Raw genomic sequence first — 20,368 nt, forward strand, 5'->3', positions numbered from 1 at the left:
CAATGTATATCAAGCGTTTTACTTCCTATAGCTTTCTCTAAACGATGATTACATTTTACAATAATACCTTAATTCAATGAGAGACAGTTGTCTCCATTGTTTATCAAAAGGTTAGCAGGGTAAAAATATCTAACAGTGCACAACCAAGAGACATTCTAGGATAGAATTAGTGGCAAGTGATCACTATGACTTGTATCCATGACCTCAAGGAATTTACAATCAGAGAAAATCTCTTCCGTTACGAAGATATAATCTAATATTGCCTTATGTTGCACACAGATCCATGTGGGATCAGCTGGAATATCTCCACTAACATTCCCATTCAGTTGTATGAAATCTCTGGACTGCATTGAAAGAAGCCACGCTACACTTCTCTCTCTCTCGTTGCTTTCCTGGGAGAGGAAAACTACATGAAACTGTGGGGTCAACGGACATCAACAGACATCTCATAGCATGGTCTCGCAATGCTTTTAACAATAAACATCATACTTATAGTACAAACTCATCATTAATGACGTCATCCTATGTGACAAACTACAAAAATCTAGTGGCAAATGTGATAGGCTTAGAGGGAACATCTAGGTATATGTTTTATGCTAGTCTAGAAAGTGATAGGTTCTTCAACATCAGGTGGGACTACTAAGCCCATCCTTCAAACAAGTCACTATGAACGTCACTAAATACACAACATCCTATTGGCTATACAAACTATAGGGCTCTTAATTACGCGGCCCCCTACAACTGGTTGGCACTCTTACATCCATCAGTACTTTCTACCCACGTTAGCAGCACACAGGCTGGACTTCCAGGTGCTGGTGAGCTGGTCATAACCATAGCTTCCCACCAATTAGCATATCATCTACCATCACCTCAGTAGTCTGCACGTCAATTAAGGCTTTGAAATTGGCCTTGGAAATGTTCTTTTCTCTGGGGAAAACAAGGGAGTAGAGGCACGCTCTGCCTCTCTGCGTAGGTGTGGTTCGTCATGTTTGTCCAAGTTCATCCCTTCACGTGACTGGAGACCACAAATTTAATTTCTGGTGCAATTAAAATACTATTATTTAATGAAACTCTGACGTCTTCCTTGTTTTCGTCCATGCCTTCTGAACAGGAGTTTCATTCTTTCACACGATTGTAACTAATGTCTGCTCATCCCAGTCCGATAAGACCTTGGCTTCTTGGGCTAATCCAGCCTCGCCTTTCAGAGATTCACTTCTGTAATTTGGTTGTTTTTCAACTGCGACATACTGGAAAAGGCCTTCCTTCGCTGGTCCAGCTCTGCTATAACACATTGTGGAAACATCCATTCTTTACTTACTCCTATATATGTATATGTTGGCGCATGCCGCAATCTATTCACTACATAGCTAGCCTCAAGAATACTTTGTCTGCTTGCGTTTCTTTTTATATGTAAACGTGTAAAATGACTTGATATCTTCATCATTTCTGTAGCATAAGTTTCTTCATCTCGAGCCCGAGATGTCACTTATCTTTGATACTTCCTTGATGCCTTTTAGAATATCTTCACTCTCCCGTCTCTGCATCTCTTCCAAGTACATTAGTCTGGCTTCATGTGACATCACCAATCTGCTCTTTAATTTATTGGTACTGCTTCTTCTGGGATTTCATTCAAATGACCATCATACTGTCTCATATGCAAGCATGGCTTTCTCAATGGGAATCTTGCCTCCAGGATTCTCCTCGGTATGATATGATATGATATGACATTTATAACGCGCCTATACACAATCGTTTCACCAGTACACCAGTATTTTCACTGGTTCTGCATGTGTCTCAAACTCTGGTTCCCAACATATAGGCAATATTGGCGAGATAGTTGAGGTGGGGGTACTTGGCTCCTTCTCTACAGGAGAAACACCCTACCTTAACAGACACCTATGTTTTCACCTGCCTCTTAGTGTCTGTAGGTGCCTGTTAAGGAAGGGTGCTTCGCCCTTCTTCCCTTGTCTGCCTATGAGCAGCCTGTTTCATTGCTGATCTTTTCCTTGAGATCATAGTGGTCTTTTGTTTGGTTGGCTATGCATTTTTTTGCACATCTCAGATTTTATTAGCTTTCATTTGCTCTCATTGACCCCTTGGCTTCCAGTGAAGTTGAGTTTTCTGCTCCGAGTGTTTAACTCAGATAACTATAAACATAATTCTGCAATTATTATGCATAAATGCTACTCTACCTACAGGAGATATAGTGCCTTGCGCAAGAACACGAATAGCAACAGAACCTTACCACCCTGTAAACATTTTCAGTCCAAGTTTAGATGGAGAGGTAGTTTATGTAGCATAAAATGGATGTGAGTCCCGAATACAACTTTTCACCAACACCGGGGCCATTTCAAAGGAAATTGTTTGATTTATTTAGTGATATGATATGCTATGATATGCATTTGTAACGCGCCCATACACAAGTGATTCAAGGCGCGACAAAGCAAGGAAGGGGGAGCAGAGGGAGGACAGACAACGATCTTACTAGGCCAAGTGACATTGAGATCGTGCAAGTGCAGAGTAGGAGGAGGGGAAACGTGCCAGGAGAAAGGGAAGAGGACAGTGCTGTACATGGGATCAAAACAATAACAAGAAGTGCGGCCAGCAGGTGGCAGGTGCAAGGGGAAGTGCAGACAGCAGGTGTCCAAAAGTGCAGGTAGGGGGACTGTAGGGTTACAGATACAGACCCAAGTGGAAGGGTTGCCAAGAGGCAGTGCGGGTGTACAACTGGTCAGGTAGGAACCTTGGCCAGAAATCAGAGGGTAGCTAGGTGACCAGTGCAGTATCAGACAGGAAATCAGCAGAGGCGAGGAAGACAGAAGGCAGAAGCAAAGAGGAAGGTCTTGAGGTGCTTCCGGAACCAGAGATGGTTCTCATCAAGTTGTCAGAGAAGTAGGGCGGCTGTTCCAGAGGGAGGCCCCAGCCGAAGAAAGAGATCTACCACCAACGTGTTGCTTGGAGAAGCGACTGATCCTGAGGGATATGGAGGTGGGGGGGCGGTGAACAGCTCGAGTAGGAAGGTATTTATGAAGAAGAGAGAGTTGGGGGTATTGTGGACCCAGGTCCCAGAAGGCCTTGTGGACAATGCAGAGGGTCTTGAACTTAATCCTCGCAGCCACAGAGAGCCAATGCAGAGATTTCAGTGCTGGAGAGATATGATCCCTGGGCTTGAGGCCAAGGACAAGTCTCGCAGTCCTGTTCTGGATGAATTGCAGAGGGCGGAGAGTAGAAGCAGTCAGATTTAGAAAGAGGCTGTTGCGGTAGTCCAGACTAGAGAGAAGGAGACTAAACATACGTTTATCTCCAGAGAAAACTCCGGCAGCCTTCCGGGTCCCAGAAAGTTTTATAAAGAAGTTAGAGGAGACGCAAGCACTTTAAAGCAGAGAAGAAGGAAAGTGCCCAAATACCTCCTATGTCTTCTACACCATTAACTGGTTTATGCAGAGAGGGATGTCCACCGGTCAGCCAAATTAAAAACCAATCAGTCCCCAACTCAGGAAGTTGGGCTATGGCAGTCAGATGTGACCCCGGGAAGGAACCTGTCAGCTTTGCCTGACTTTCCCATCTGGAGCAGGCCCCCATAGTATTAGATCTCCATATTTACCAGCAGGATTGATTGACACTTAGGCCACCAAATACTTGCCCATGGGTATTAAACCCTCCTCATTACAGCTATTATGGAAATGAGCGGTCTTTGAGAGAAGACGAACCTGGCTGTACAAGCAGCTTTCCAACTACTGCTCTTTTACCTGTTCCCCCTCCCCTTTCATCACATGGTGAGGGATTACTCCGCCCCCCTCATACTGCTAATGGTCATGGTAGAAGAACAACGAAAAGTAACTTACGGTCTAAGAGAACAACTCTAAGTTTATATGTTTTCACCGAAGGGAAAAACCCAAATAGGTCTGTCTTTGCAGAATACTCAGACCGCATTGCCACAAGTCAGCTCACTTTGCACAACCAGAGCACTATAAAGCGCGCGATAGCCAACTGGTTCAAACAGTGTGCTGCAGAAATCTGAAGACCTCAGGAATGAAACACCATCCCGTTCACCTGTGTTACCATCTACATTCCAATTCTCCAGGCATCTGTTCCCTGGACACAATACTCTCAATGTTTCCCTAGAGGATACTGCAAAGGACTGACTGCAAGGAGCTCCAGATGCACAGGGGCTGTTCTTGGGGTCATACATGCTTCTGTCTCTCTGTCTTTGGACATGAGACACTTTGAAGTGGTGTGGTTGACTTTCTTTTAGGTTGGAAAATTATTATTTTCATTGAAGACATTGGGCCTCATCACGAGTTTGGCGGTAGGCCTTAAATCCGGCGGCAGCGCTGTTATCGCCAGATTTAAGGATCAGCCAAATCATGGCTTTGGCTGATTTCCCCCCAGCGTTAAGCTGGGGGGAAATCCGCTGGGATTTTGGCGATTTTCAGCGCGTTTACGCCAGCGGGAAATCCACCGGCGGTAAAAGCGCGATATTTCCCCATTCAGCCCAATGGGGAATTTCCGAATGGGCTCAGTGGGGAATGGGGATTTCCCGCTCTGCCAAACCCGTCATCCGCCGCTAATAGCGCCGGTGGGTTTGGCCATAGAGCTAATAACGCCAGCGCTATTAGCGCCGGCGTTACCGCCCAACTCGTGATGAGGCCCATTGAGTAAATGCAATTGTGAGTTTTTATTTGTTTGCGAGCAGTGTTTGGACTGCCCTAATGTTTTTTTTAATTAATGCCTTTTTTACTTTTTCTATATTCAATACATTAACTAAGAATCCATTGTTCCAATTATTGAGTTGCCTGGTTGCTTTCCCCTAACCTCTTAGGTTCCAATATCTCCCTAAAAGACTCTGGGCCTCATTACGAGGTTGGCGCTAGTGTTGGCGCTATTAGCGCTATGACTAGTACCAATAACGGGACCGTGTCCGCTCTCATTCAATGGGGATTTATCGGTTCAGTCCGACCTTGGCGGGACCAGTAAGTCCCCATTGTAAAAGCCATTCCCCATTCCCATTTGAGCCCCCATAGTGCTCAATGAGAATGGGGAAGGCATCAATAATGGTACGGCAAATTGTGGTACCGTTATTGACCCCGGTATCCCTTAACGGGTCCCGTCCATAAGGGAGGGACCCGCTAAGGGACCTCGGAACAGGGCGCAAAGGGATTACCGGCACTGGTGTCATTACCGGTGCCTGATATCCCTTTGCGCCTACCTCAGAATGAGGCACTGTATATTTAGAGAGTGCTGGCTCTTTGTGCTTTGTACCAGATGGAAGAAGAGACATCCGGGTACCACAGACTAATCCTTTATCGAGGCTCCAATGTGGCTTTTTGGCTCTGCGCGTTGTTACATGAGTCTGTGCAGAAGTTAGATCTAAGGAGAACAAGCAGGAAACTGATTATCTCAGAATGAGGGCTCAAGTAAGGACAAGAGAAGCACCGTCATCTCCTTTCTCCCAGGAATAACAAGACATGAGCCCTGGGAGGCTTTTCATGATAATACCTTATTGTGGCTAAGTCCAAATGCGGGGCTAGAAAGTATTCGACGGGTGGAGTTGAAAAGGTTTTGAAGAATTAATACCCCATTTCAGCAACTAGCTGTATAATTATAGTGTGTGTTTTGTACATGTTCAAGACATTTCAGTACTCCACAGACTCGCCCTCATCTTCCAGTCACCCTTTTCCATATAGACATATCATAGTGTAAAGTCACTCACCCTGAGACTGCCTCGGACACCTGTATGCGTCCTATGTACATCATTTCTGGTTGAAATGGCACTGGACCTTAAATACATACAAATATGAATGTCTGCTCTTAAGGTGTGGCCTCACAGTACCTAAATTATGCTGTTGATGGACGGAGGAACGTGGCAGTGTGTGTCTGACTCAAGCAGTATGTGGTTCTTCAGCGAGGCTGCAGTGTGTGATGTCTGCTATAGCATGTGGCACTAAGTGCATGGAGGATGAAAGTGCCCACTGACACACCAGGACATGCCATTCTAGGGTCAGATGAAGTGCAATAATCAGTGCCACGCTGTTGGATTCCAGACAGGGGGCTGCCCTGCCTGATGTTCCCGTCCCTCACAGCTGGTTCAAATAAGGCGCAGATAGCCAGGGAAACGGTTACAACTTTATTACACCTACGTCATACTGCCTTAACTCCTCCCCTGCACCTCCTCTTCTGCCCACCTAACTCCCTGTGCCTTCCGGCTCCCTCTCTGACCATGTGACTTCTCTCAAACTACACAACGTCACAACCTCTCTCTTTTTTAACAAAACGTTAAGATTTAGTCCATCTCCTCAATTAGTCTACGGGGTCTGTTGCAAGCTCTCTGAGGCCGAGCAGAGCCACTCACCTGGCCTCGGTCCGGGCTTGGTCTGCATACGAGATCGGCCAGATGATCACCGACTCCTCATCATCTGCTTTGTACGGAGCTTCCCAAGGCTCAGGTTCTGTTTCCTCCCCTCTGACTTCTCTTGGTGAAATGTGAAGTTGCGGATCACCTTCCTCATTTCACTCTCTGTGGTGATAAGGGATCTGTTTACCTTGATGAATGTCAGCAAAGTGCTGCTAAACGCTGACGTGTGCTTGTGAATCCAGGGTTGTCGGACTTTTACGCTATCCCCAAGCAGCAGGTTGCTCTCGCAGGCTTGCCTGGCTGCATCAGCCCTCTGCTTCATGTTCTCCTTCGCCAGAGCATCATGCTCCCACATATCCCTATCATCCAGATAGGTCTCCTCCTTGAGGGTGACATGGGGGTAACCATGCCCTGATGTTGCGGCCGAATATGAAATCCGACTGAGCTTTTCCCATGGTGCTGTGGGGGGTATTCCTGTAGTCACAAAATAGTTGGTATAACATCTTTTCTATGGGTTTCCCCATTAAATGGGCAATCTGGATGGTTCGTTTTATGTTGCTCATGAAGCTTGCCACTGTCCCGTTGGCTTGCGGCCATAGGGGTGTGTCCCTACGATGTTTAAACCCCATATATTCTGCAAAAGTTCTAAAGTCTTGTGCCGTTAACGGGGTCCATTGTCTGATTTGACCACACTTGATACCCCGCAGGTAGTGAACATTCTGTCAAGCACCGGGATGGTGTGTTAGGCAGCTGTCGAGCTCACCAGTTGGACTTCAGGAAAGCAGGAATATTCATCCATTGCTACGAATATGTATCTCCACCCACTGATGGGCCCGAAGAAGTAAAAGGCAATCTTATCCCATGCTTTTTCTGGCAGTTCAGTCATGCACAAGGGTTCCGGCCCTGTGTAATGGTGGATTACAGCACAGGTGGGGCAGCTCTTGAGGAGGGTTTCTACCTGTGCATCCAACTGGGGAAACCACACCTTTTGTTTCAGTAATCTCTAGGTAGATACAATCCCCATGTGCCCTTCGTGGGCCACGGCTAGAATCCTTCCTTGCAGCGTTCGTGGAAGGATGATCCAGTTTCCTTTTAACAACAGGACTTCCTCGGACCGGGTTAATTCCTTTTTGGCTAGGTACATGCTTCCGATATCTCTTTGTACTTCTGGACTAGCACCCTCTCCTGCCTCTTTAGCCTGTTTCCCGCGGCCCAATGCAAGGCTCCTGAGGATGTCCTGAATCGTCTGGTCGTTTTCCATCTCCTGCACAATGGTACGGAGGTCAACACCCATCGGGGTAGCTACTTGTACTATGTAGTGTATGTACTGGTCAGAAATCGAAGGGTTTGACTCAGCTGAGGCGATCGGATGGCGGGACAAGAAGTCTGCTGGGTTTTCCATTTTTGTCTGCGGATTTCCATAAATGAACAACAATGCTTGATGGTCGGTGACCAATCTAAAAGGTTTGCTAAATAGAAACGGATGAAAATATTTGCAGGCCTAAACTATGGCCAACCCCTCTTTCTCGACCTGCTCTGTTTTGTGGGTACACCTGCTCTGTTTTTGAGAGTCTCCGGCTGGCATACATCACAATGTGGTGTTTTTCTACGTCATCCGGGTCCACTTTTGTCAGAATTGCGCGTAGCCCTACGGGACTGGCGTGCGCCATGAGCTCCATCTCCCTGGCGGTGTTGAAGTATGCCATGTTCTCCACGGAGCAGATGCACTGACGAATGGTCTCAAATGCTTGCTGGCAAGCCCCGGACCACACAAACAGAACTTGTTTTTTCCATGAGGGCCCTCAGTGGTTCTCTCACTGATGCAAACTCTTACATGTACCGCATGCAGTAGCTAGTAAGCCCTAAAAACGAGTGCAAGTTCGACAGATTGGATGGTGGTTTTGTACTATGGAGCGCTGCCACTTTGTCAGGGTCAGGTGTCATGCCCCGGGCTGAGAATACATGCCCAAAGAAAGGGAGAGTGCCTTTTCTGAATTTGCATTTCTCCCTGTTGAATGTGAGGTGGGCCGCTTCCAATGCCATGCACACTCTCGTCAGCGTGTTGTCGTGATGATGCTGGTCCTTCCCAAATACCAGGACGTCTTCACTGTAGCTGAGACAGTGGGGGATGTGCTTAATGACATTGTGTATTTCTGCCTGAAAAATATCAGCCACCGATGACACCCCGATGCTGAGGCACATGTCCTTGTACAGGCACAGGTGCGTGACGAAGGTTGTTATGTACCTGGACTCTTCATTGAGTTCCAGCTGGTGGTAGCCTTTGTTTAAGTCCAGCTTGGAGAACACAGTGGCTGCATTAAGCAGGTGGATCGTGTCGGTGATCCTCGGGGCTTGGTGTTGCTCTCTCATTATGGCCTTGTTTGGGCCACGCATGTCTACACATAGTCTGATGGCGTCCGAGTCCTTCTTGGGGACCGAGACTATCAGCGAGACCCATGGGGTGGGTCCTGCAGTGGGCACGATTATGTCCTGCTCCAGTTGTTTGTGCAGCTCATCTTCTACCTGCCTTTGAATATTCATGGGGATTCCCTGATAGTGCTGCGCCACAGGGCGTACCTCAGTGTTCATGTGTAGAATGATCTGTCTGTCCTTTAGCTTTCCAAGACCTTTGAACAGCATGGGGAAAAGTCTTTAAATTTTCGTTAATGAGTCGATGTACTTGTGGGCCATGAGTCGGTATGGTACATGTATCAGCCTCATGTCCAGTGCTGCTCTAAAACTCAGGATGCATCCACTGTCTGTGGCAGCTTCTAGTACGTGGATGGGTATCGTTTTATTTGGATCTTGGATGTGAAGTCCAGCATGAAATACCCTTTGCACGGTAGTAGTGTCTTTTATCCATAGGGATACATTTTCACTTCTGCTGGTATGAGTTTTGGGGCCTGTGGAATCTCCTGATAGACCTCCTCACTAATGACATTGACGGTTGCTACCGTGTCAACTAGGTTTTCAGCTGATAGATTGTTGACCTGTACCAGTAGTATCAGGCTCTGCTCTTTCGCCGTGGGATTCCCGAAGGTATAGAGATACCCTTTCTTCATAGGCTCTTCCGCCAACCACTGGCTGTATCTGCTGTCTGACTGGGACTGCTCTATTAGGTAGCGGACATATCTCTTGGGTCTTCTCTTGACTTGCGACATTGACGAACGGTGTGGCCCGCCATTCCAGCATCACTTTTCCCTGTATTCTCCCTTCTTCCTATCAACAAACGAATGAGCAAGGTCAGGTCGATCTCTGCTGAAGAGTAACCACTGCTACACCCTGAGTGGGTAACCTCTTGTGTGGGTGGTCACAGAATTCTCATGAAACTGTTCTTGTGCACAAAAGGGTTTTATTTTGAAGTGCAGTGATGGTATTTTTCAAAAACATAGGACATTCACATTTGAGGACATCCAAAGTGTAGTAACTAAGTACGAATGATCAAGTAGTCAATATTTGAGACATCTACTTGTACAGTTTGTTCATTCTCTATAGGTTCCTTGGGAAGGAAGCTTAGAGAATTCAGTGGATTCATAGACAGGTAGGGGGCCCATAGAGTGTGGGCAAAATCAAGAGTTGAACAACAGCATATAATACATGTCAACAGGACAGTGTTTCAGCCATTTTGCTTGGAGCTAGGTGAGCTCTAATGGTGTAGGCCTTCATCAGGACAGGAGTGTCTTTATGAGTGGAGGGTCCTATGTGGTCTGTAGGAGTGAAACAGACAAAGAACATGTCAGGGTGTACGTGGTCAGCAAAAGATCTAGCAGAGAGAAGTTATGAATACTATGTGTAAGGCAGATGCCGGTGCTTACCGAATCCAAGGAGTTTAGTGGCTCAGATTAAGAGGTGGAAGGATCCACTTCTTTAGGATGCAGTCGTCATCTTGTCAACAGGCGTGGTCACGCCTGTCAGGGGATAAGGAGGTAGGATTACTAAATCGCGCCCCAAGGGTGTGGTTTATCTCTAGCCCATAGTTAGTGTGTGACTAGGGAGGTGGTGGTGTAGGTCTTAACAGATTTGGTGAGAGTAGACCTAGTGGTGGTCCCACTAAACATGGAGTGCGCTTAAATGGGATAAAAAGGGCTTCTGTGGAATCACAAATGCCATTTATCAAGTGCACAGAGAAATTAGTGCAAATCTGTATTTAATACAATGTGATTAAAAAGAGTGCCCCTTCTCAACGGTCCTGGGGGAAGAGTGGACTGTGATCTATGTGGGCTGTGCAAGTTCTGGATTACGGTGCCACAACACGTGTCATGCAGCCTATGGTGTAGGTGGCACGAAGGGCTATGGGTGTTTAAATGTGGAGAGTCATACTGTTTAGAGATTCCTTACAGTGAGGGTAGGCCTACCAGTTTCTGTGCATAAAGCCGCGTGCAGTAGAGCTTACCTATTGCCAGTGCACTCAGCTGCCAAGATCGTTGAAGCAGCAGTGTGTCATCTCGGATGTCGAGGATGCAAGTGTGTAGAATGCAGGCTAGGGCCATGTTAAAGAACAAGGGCCCTGTAGTGGGGTGACTACCTAGATGCCTGTTTGGAGTTGATGCAGGCAGTCAGTCCGGCCAAAATGCAAGTCATGCAAGGTGTGGCGCAGGATGATGATGTCAGCCCCTGTCAATCCCATTGGGTGTCTGGGGCTAGGGCCGTGTTGAAGAACAAGGGCCCTGTGGTGGAGTGACTACCTAAGTGCCTGTTTAGAGTTAATGCAGGCAGTCACTAGGGCCAAAATGCAAGTCATGCAAGGTGTGGCGCATGATGATGATGTCAGCCACTGTCAATCCCTTTGGGTGTCAGCTGTCATGTAGTATAGAATCAGGCATGTGTTACTTCATTCCCACATGTTGTTCATGACAGGTATATGACATCAATGGTTTATATCGATATACAGATGTGATTACTTGAATTAAAAAAAAGTGTAATTACTTTAAAAAAAGATTTGACACAAAATCAAACAAACAAATTGTTACACAGTGCAAATTCTTGTTTTTAGAAAATGGAAAGGATCTGTATGAAAGTCTGGCCAGATGCAAGGTGGATGTGGTTTCTCAGAGAGCATCTGCAGCCATATTGTATAAAACACATTGCTGTAGACGGGTGTTTGTCATAGGACATACATACTGTCACCATATTTTACAGGAAATGCTTCCACTCTACAGTTATGTTAAAACCCTCTTTGACAGTTCGTAGTTTGTGGACCCATTTCTGTTCTAGTCTGGTTAGGGTTTCGTCAATGTCTCCACCTCTACGGGTGGTGTTCACTTTCTGTAAGACACACCACTTTATATCATGTTGGTGTGGTTCTTCTTAACATAGGGCCTCATTACACGGAAGGCGGTAATCCAGGGTGCTATTAGCACCCTGGACCATGCCGGTAAATTACCGGCACCGCCTTGGCGGAAAGGGGATTTACCGCCCCATTCCAAGGTTGGAGGGGCGGTAAATCCCCTTTCCGCCATTGCCCTTCCCCATTCCCATTTCTGCCCCATAGGGCTCTATGGGAATGGGGAAGGCGCTAATTACGGCACCGCAATTTTGCGGTGCCGTAATTAGCTCCGAGGTCCCTTAGCGGGTTGGTACTTAACGCCTGCAAGAAGCAGGCGTTAATTCCTCCAACCCGCAAAGGGACCTCGTAGTACGGCGGTAAGGGTTAACGGTCACCGTTGCCATTAACGGTGACCGTTAACCCTTACCGCCGTCCGTGTAATGAGGCCCATAGTGTTCCACTAGTGGTTTGTCCGGTACCTTGTTTTTTATACAAGACTGGTGCTCGCCAATTCGGGTCTTCACAGCTCTCATGGTTTTCCCAATGTATAGAAGTGCACATGGGCATTCAATGGTGTAAATAACTTGTTTGGTATTACAGTTTGTGTGATCCTGTAGGGTCCACGAGATCTCTTTGTGTGTGAATACTTTGGTTGTCTTGGTGAACTGACAGGCCATGCATTTGCCACATCAGTAGTGTCCTTGGACAGGTGGTAAGTTCCATAGAGTATGGGGTTGTTTTGGAGTTTCAAGAAACGTATGGACCAGTGACTCTTTGATGTTGCGGTTTTTCTTGAAGGCAAAAAGGGGCACTTTTTTGGAGAGATCCAGTGTTCTTGATCAGTGGCCAGTGCTGCTTGATTGTCTTTTTTATCAAATTGCTGAGGGCACTGTAGGTTGTCACGCATACCAGTCTGTCCAGTTCTTTTTTGGTGGTTTTGGTGAGGCAGATAGTACGGTCTGTGCTTGCTGCTCGTTTGCTTGCGTGTTTCACAGATTTCCTCTGGTAGCCTCTGTTGAGAAGGCGGTTTTGTACATCTGTGGCGTGTTTCTCATATGTGTCACGGTTGGTGCAATTCCTCCTAATCCTCAAGCCCTTCTTCCTTCTGCTCCTTATGTCTCCATAAAGGTGGCTTGTAGAATTGGCAAGTCCCTGTCTGGGACCCATGGGCTTCTCTCCGGTGCGCACTGCCATTGCTCCATTTCCTTCCCCTCATGCCTGGCTGTTTGAAATGGTTGTCCCCCCACATGCCAAGCACTGTTTTCCCAGGGCAGGGCATGTGCCCTCGTGTGGGAATTCATATCTGCATCAATAGCAAAAGGGCTCCCCATTGCCCTTGTGTGACAGGGTCATTTCCATCTTGTTGACCACCTCCAACTGCCCCCCCCACTTACTTTGGCATTGCTCATGGCTTCCACCTGTCGTGTCAACTCCACATCTGACCTTGCCAATCGTAATATCTCCTCTAGCGTACAAGTCTTCTGGAGTAGTCTCTTCCTAAAGTCAGTACATTCACATCCTGTGATAATTTGGGACCTCAGGGCCTCCCTGTTGTAGTAGTTGTTAAAGTCTCAGTGTTTCATCCGAATACGGAGTCGCATCACAAAGGCATCCATTGATTCAACCTTTAGTTATTTGGTCGTGTGGAACATGTGGCGCTCATAGTCCACGTTGGTGGGAGGTGTGAAATACTCAGTGTGGGCAGCTCTTAAGTCAACATAGGAGTCTGTGGAACCTCCCGGGAATTCTTCTAAGATGTCTCACACATTGGGGCCCATGGCCAGTGTCAGTAGGTCGTGTTTCTTTTCATCGTCCAAAGGCTGTACGGCCCTAATGTACACATCTAAGTCTCTTGCCCACTGCGTCCATCTGGGCCCCAAGTTGCTGGTCTCTGAGAAGTCAAAATAGGTGGGAAGTTGCATGGTCAGAGAGTCCTGCAGTCTGGAGGGCAGAACCCCCTGTGGAGTGACGGGTACAGTGAGGTTTTCCTCATCAGACATGACTTAATGATGATCTGCGTGCTTTTGTCTTTGTGCCTGGTGTGAGACGCTTTTGAGGATGCAAAGGATCTTCCTTTGTAAATATGTTCCCCAGCGCGTCTGCTCACCTTCACAATTGTCTCAGTTGCGAGCGCAACTCCCCACATGCTCCACCCATGTTGCGCTGTACTTCCCTGCTTCCCCAGTGCGGGCCTTGCACGTCTGTGATCAGCTTCCTCCATGGCTCATACGACAGCTGTCTACTGTCGCAGCTGAAGCCTCCATGCCTGTCTGCTTGCGATGTATCAGACCGCTACGCACCGCGCATTCCAGGCAGGGAGCTACCCTGCTTGATGTTTTAATCCCTCACAGCAGCCTTACTGTTGGGTCAAATAACGTGTGTACAGCCAGGGAAACAGTTGTACCTTTATTACACCAAGGCTAACTTCATACTGCCTCAACCCCTCCCCTGCCCCTCCTCTTCCGCCCACCCCCCTCAACGTGCCTTCCGGCTCCCTCCCTGACCATGTGACTTCTCTCAAACTACACAACATCACAACCGCTTGTGGCACTTGGTCATTACAACACAAGTAGTATGTTTAACATGTTGTTGATGCATATCACTTGGTTTGATGATGTTAATGTAAACCTTTTCTATTCCAATACACTTTCCACATGAAGTGCGGTTGGACTATTTGGCCCTCGTTAATAAGGCAGCATGTTGCTTGCACAGGGACAACAGGATTTCACCTTGACCAAACCCGGTATAGGCCATGTGGTCAATCACTGCTACCTTGTTGAAACAGATGGCACAGTCAATGCAGCGTAACCTGGCTTGGGGACAGGGGACAGCTTCAGAGTCCTCAGACACTACACTGGCCTTGGAGGGTAAATCAACAATAGCAACATATGAGATTGTCTAATGTCATTTGTGCGCTATGTTGAGCCATATGTAGTCTTGTTTGGGGCCTGGCAAGCTGCACCATGTTCCAGACAGTCTGCTTTTAGTGTCTGATCAGGTCATTATCATGGTTAATTACATTCTCAGAAATCATAAGTTGAAGTAATCCCCCCAAGTCGTTGAGGGGAGGGAAGAAATCAAGAATACGCAAAATGTATTAAAGAGTACATGTTCTAGAAAAATGTAATTTGGTGGCAGGACGCCCATACGTTTGCACTGTAAACGTCTCCCTGCAGCCACATTTTCGTCATTTGCACGGCAGGGTGCCAACGCACAGGGCAAAAGGTGGCATACATACGTGTATACACCTTTTGCCTTGCACCTTTGCACTCTGCCATGCAAAGTAGCATGCCAGGCAGCGTTTACTTTTCATTGTGAGCACTACTTGCCATGCTAGCATGTCGGGGAGGGTTTTATTTCAACTGGAAACACTGATCACCCTGTCAGGGAGGGTTTCTTTGTAATTGTGCATGCTCCATGGCTGTCAGTGTGTAAAATGGATCCCCATGGGGTCCGCCTGCTTTATGTGGGTGCGTAAAGCATGAGGACTTTATAGGGATCTCCAGCATTTGTGCCAGAATGAAAATTCATGCAGGCGCAAATGCTACAGCATATGTATGACGTAGAGGAACGGAAGCAGCGGAAATGCAAGTTGCGTTCCACCCCTCGTCTCGGCCATACAAATGAATGAAAATGTGGCATGGCTTTATTGACAGACGATAAAGCTTCACACAAGGCTTTTACGCCTTTCAATCATGTTACGCCACTCATGAACATGAGCTTGTGGGAAATACTTAAAAACATGAGTAGGAACACAATTAGATAACACAATCTGTATGCTGAAAGGGCCAAGCATGGAATTGTCACAAGCTTGTGGTGCTTTAGGTCGAGTCGTCTTCTGTTTCTCAGACTTGAAGCATTAGAGCTTTTGTTACTCAGAATTTTCAGGACGGTAACTTCAACTTTCAACTGTTTATAACACTCTAAAAATAGAGGTCGATTTGCTTATCTGAGCTCCACACAGCATTTGTAGATCACAATGTCTGATGATCCCAGTGTCCACTAGCCGCAAAGTAACAATATTTATTAGTGGCCCCTATGGGTTAATTAGTTTGGGCTACTAGTTGGCGCTTTAGCGCCACCTATAAGCCAAAACTATTGAATTAGAGTACAGATAGGGAGAAATGGCAAATGAGGACTAACACAAAGCTTGTAGGTGTTGTTTGGTTGTTTTCCCACTGTGAGAAACCTGAGGGTATTCTCACTCCTAGACCACTTAAATCCTCTATGCAGGTGGCCAGGGAAAGGCTGTCACTATTAAATTCAGATCCTGGGACGGAGAAGCGAGGGAGGATCACCTAGGTGGAGGGTCCTTGGGGACTTGGAGTGGGGTGCCCTTGGGTGAGACATGGTTTCCCCCTTTACTTAGTGACAACCAACCCAACCCTTCCCCAACCTTTATGGGCTTTTATAAGCCAGCTCCACTCCTTTCTACAGAATTGACACTTGACAGTAATGGGACAAAAAGAGGCAACTAAGAGCAATGAAGATTATGCTCTTTTACCACTCTAGTACTCGGACAAGGAAGATGCCGGCTAAGAGCAATGAAGGTCAGGCATGTCCCTTTAATTGTGGTCAGGCAAGGTTGATTGGTCATCCAGACCTGCAGCCTGTCAAGGGGTTGCAGGTGTATAAATGGAGCCCAGCCCAGTGGAAGAGGAGAGCAACAGGAGAAGGACCAGGAGGCCAGTGCATGCAGAAGAGAACCCTACAGCATTTATTTTTTTATTTTTTTTATTTTTTTATATATTTATATAGCGCTAAAGCCTGCAGGCATCGGAGCGCTTGCAAAGAGACGGGACATATAGTGGCAGAGGACAAGACAAAGTGAAGTTACACGCAGTGAAAACTTCACATGTGCTGAAAATTTATTAAATCAAGCTCTATTTGAACAGTAGTGTTTTAAAATTCTTTCTGAATTGGATATAGTTAGTTTCAAGCTTCAAAGATGGAGGTAATTCATTCCATTTTTGGATGCTTTTGGTAGGGAAGGCTCTGCCAAGGCCATTAGCCTTTTTTGTTGGAATAATTTGTAGAAGGCCTTTGTTAGATGATCTTAAGCATCTGGTGGGTGTATGCCATTTAAACTGTTTCTTTAGGTATTCTGGGGCCTTCCCATATAGGCATCGATGGACTGTGGTTAGGGATTTAAATGTGATTCTCTCTTCCATGGCCAGCCAATGTAGCTCTTTTCTATCACCAGTGATATGGTCTCTTCTTGACCTGCCTGTGATTGTTCTAATAGCGTTATTTTTTATAACCTGGCATTGCTTCAAACATTTACTGCTAGCTCCAAGGAGCAGGGAGTTGCCATAGTCAAGTCTTGATAGTATAGTTGCCCTGGCTATAGTAGCATGCAGTGGGAGTTGTGACTCCCCAGAGAGGATTGAAAAAGGTGAAGGGAACCGTGCTGCGAATACTTCCCCTTTCCTTTCTGCTCGAAGTACTCGTTCCCCTGTGTTGGAGGACCAACACAGAAGTGTTTGAGGAGCAGGACTTCGAACCATGACACTAAAAGCAGAAGGCTATGTGATCTGCGCTGCAGCACAAACTCTTTAAGCGACCAGTGAGTTTCTGGTGAATGAGAAACCCTGTTCGCGCGCGTGTGAACTTCATTATTTGCTGAATACTTTGTATCGGAGTGGTCACGTGCTTCGGATTAGCACGTTTTTAAAGTCTCTGATCCTTTCATTGTCAATTATCAAACAGATGGGAATACTTTTTATGGGAATGGTCGCGTGTATCAAGAAGCACGTTTTCAAAGGTCTCCGAACATTGAGCTTTTCAATTAAAGCAAAACGAACAAATATTGTACTACAAATTATGTGAAAATGAACCACAAGCAAGACATATCATTATTAAATACCAAACTGAATTAAAACCTTGCTACCAAACAGAATTACATCTTTTATAACCCAAAAGGGGAAAGAAACTTTAAATCCGAACAGACCATCATATGTTGAAGTGCTAAAATGAATATAGCTTTAAACAAACCACAGTATGTTGAAATCTTATGTGACTTCAAAGAACATGCAAACCAAAACATACTGAAGCCTGATTTACAGTGAAATTTTCAACCTGTGTGAAAGCTGCAAATTAACTGAACAAATACTTAAAACAACATTAATTGAACTTTGGAAACAAGTATTCTATGTTATTTTTTAACTGTCACTTGAAACGTGGTCTCCCTCTCACTGTGCTTAGAGAGGCATCAGCTTCACCTCACTGATGATCCCCAACAAGGGTGAAACAAGTGTATGGGGTTGCTGGTGGTACTCTCGTTCAGGTTGGAATTGCCATTGCATTTCGGTGCTGGACTGCGCCTGGGCAGGACAAAGACTGATATGCAAATGGATATTTCCCATCTGTGAAAGGCACAGTGAGAAAAAGCAGTGGCTGCGAACTCTGAAGTGGTTAATAACCACTGAACAGGTCATCAAGCCTCGTTCTATCGAGAGAGGGGCGCCCGCTACCTTTGCAAACCAAATTTCAAGGAACCTGGGATTGGTAACCCTAGGTCTCCTGAGGGCAACCAGACATGGTCTCCCTCTCACTGTGCTTAGAGAGGCATCAGCTTCACCTCACTGATGATCCCCAACAAGGGTGAAACACGTGTATGGGGTTGCTGGTGGTACTCTCGTTCAGGTTGGAATTGCCATTGCATTTCGGTGCTGGACTGCCCCTGGGCAGGACAAAGACTGATATGCAAATGGATATTTCCCATCTGTGAAAGGCACAGTGAGAAAAAGCAGTGGCTGCGAACTCTCAAGTGGTTAATAACCACTGAACAGGTTATCAAGCCTTGTTCTATCGAGAGAGGGGCGCCCGCTACCTTTGCAAACCATAGGGAAAGGTAGGCCTTTTTCCATCCTGACATTTAAGTTAATAAAATTGGTTGTTTTGAATTTGGAATCTGTTGTCTGTGTCCTTCTTAATGATGCCTTCACACCACCCATTGACTGCCCATGGTCAAGCTAGTCCCTATGGCAGAGGTCTTCAATGTGTGGGACGCGGTCACATGCCTGGGAGGGCGAGCGATGCAGGATGGCAAAAAGAGATTTTTCTTTAATTTGTTTTTATTTTTTCCACCGGCACCGAGCTGAGCATGTGCAATGGGGAGCCACTGGCCCCCATGCACATGCTCAGTCAATGCGACGTGATGGGGGCGTGGCCATGAAACAGTAAATAAATGCAGACTGGACGGGTACTTCCCTGTATCTGGATCGTGCGTACAGTCTGGGTTGCAGTTTCCTGCTGCTTCTGCCCTCCTCTGCTGTACTGAGGTAAGTGATGACAGCCCCCCTAGACCCCTCTCCCTCTGCGCCCCCACATTGTGGGGAAAGGAGGTGAGCGGGGACCGAAACTCGGATTGCTGTGTTGTATTCATAATGCGGCTCCCCCATGGCAGATTGCTAGGGTCCAGCAATCTGCCGTGGGGAGCCGGATATCATACAACACTGGTCCCCCTGTGCCCCTCTTCCTCTGCGTCCCCACACTGGGGGGCACGGGGGAGAGGAGGCGAGCAGGGACGGAATTTCGAATTACCGGTGTTGTCTTCATAACGCGGCTCCCGCATGGCAGATTGCTAGGCTGAAATAAGCCTGTTTTTCAACCTTTAACTTTCAGTCATTTCTATTCCATCTCACTGTATCACTGTACTGAAACAAACGTGATTATGGAAAGATTTACTTTATTCACAATCACTAGCATTGCTGTGAGCAACCTTTTATATTACCTTTTTCAACCCATTTCTGCAGTAGCAGAAGGGGAGCCACCACACACTCATCCCCTTGCATTGCACTCAAATACAAATACGATATACATATGTGTGTGCAATATCTGTAGATACTAAAATGTTGTAAGTCATGTTGACCCATGTTCTCTCTCTCTTATCTTCACTCCCTGCATTTGCCACGGATGTGGTCTGCATTTCCCACGGTGGCTCTGCTGTAGTGTTTGCTCTGCTCTAACACTTTCCATCTCCCCCAGACTCCTCCACCCTGCTGCTGCAGAACGTGCACCAGATGACCTTCGCCTTCCCGTACTTTGACAGGTATTTCCAGCCCTTCATCTGATCTTCATATTTCCCAGGTGGGGGCCAATGCCGATCGAGACTGGATAGGAAGGGAGTCTTGGGACGGGTGTAGGTCCCATGGGTGGGAGATGGGGGTGAATCAGGGATTTCAAACCTATTTCTGGGGCTGTTCCTTTCTCTGATGCCTATCACCTAACAGCTGGTTTTAGCTCCTGCTCATCTAATCTTAATTTTTAAGTCTCAGGTAGACCCATGTATCGTAGACTAACTGTTCGTTTTCATTGCAGCAGCATCGCTCCAAGCATCAGTCTATCAACCTAACCACCTGTGTCCCAACAAGAAAAATCCAGTGAAGCACTTGCCCTAGCCCCACAGGTAAGGATTTATTTTCCTTATGTGCCATTGGTTGAGTAGATATGCTGAAGGATTATATCAACCCTGTGCAATATGCATCCAGGTGTGGTCTGTGCCTGGGACCTAGTCCAGGACCACACTTCAAAAAGAAATTCGAGCTATGACTGCACAATGTTAAGGATTTCAATCAGGTGACACACCCCTTGGTCTCAGCCTAGTATGTAGCGCACAACTGAGATGCCTTTCTCTTTATTTTAAGCGAATTCAATTTGAGATGGTACACAACTCGTATCACACCCCCTCTTTCAAATACCTCGGGCCATAATGGACCATGAACCAGGCTGGTTGGTGAAATGCA

At 46.6% G+C, this 20,368-nt stretch overlaps 1 long non-coding RNA gene across 1 annotated transcript in view; it reads left to right on the plus strand.

Moving 5' to 3' along the window:
- LOC138472006 (uncharacterized) overlaps positions 1-20,032 on the plus strand; it is a 44,955-nt gene extending 24,923 nt beyond the window's left edge. Inside the window, exons 2-3 of the long non-coding RNA XR_011268551.1 lie at positions 19,611-19,674; positions 19,944-20,032. This is a non-coding gene — a long non-coding RNA (uncharacterized lncRNA). The remainder of the gene's footprint in view (positions 1-19,610; positions 19,675-19,943) is intronic.
- The last annotated feature ends 336 nt before the right edge of the window (positions 20,033-20,368 follow it).

The sequence above is a fragment of the Ambystoma mexicanum genome, chromosome 8 (genome assembly GCF_040938575.1).
Source record: "Ambystoma mexicanum isolate Mex_15411 chromosome 8, UKY_AmexF1_1, whole genome shotgun sequence".
NCBI classification, from domain to species: domain Eukaryota; kingdom Metazoa; phylum Chordata; class Amphibia; order Caudata; family Ambystomatidae; genus Ambystoma; species Ambystoma mexicanum.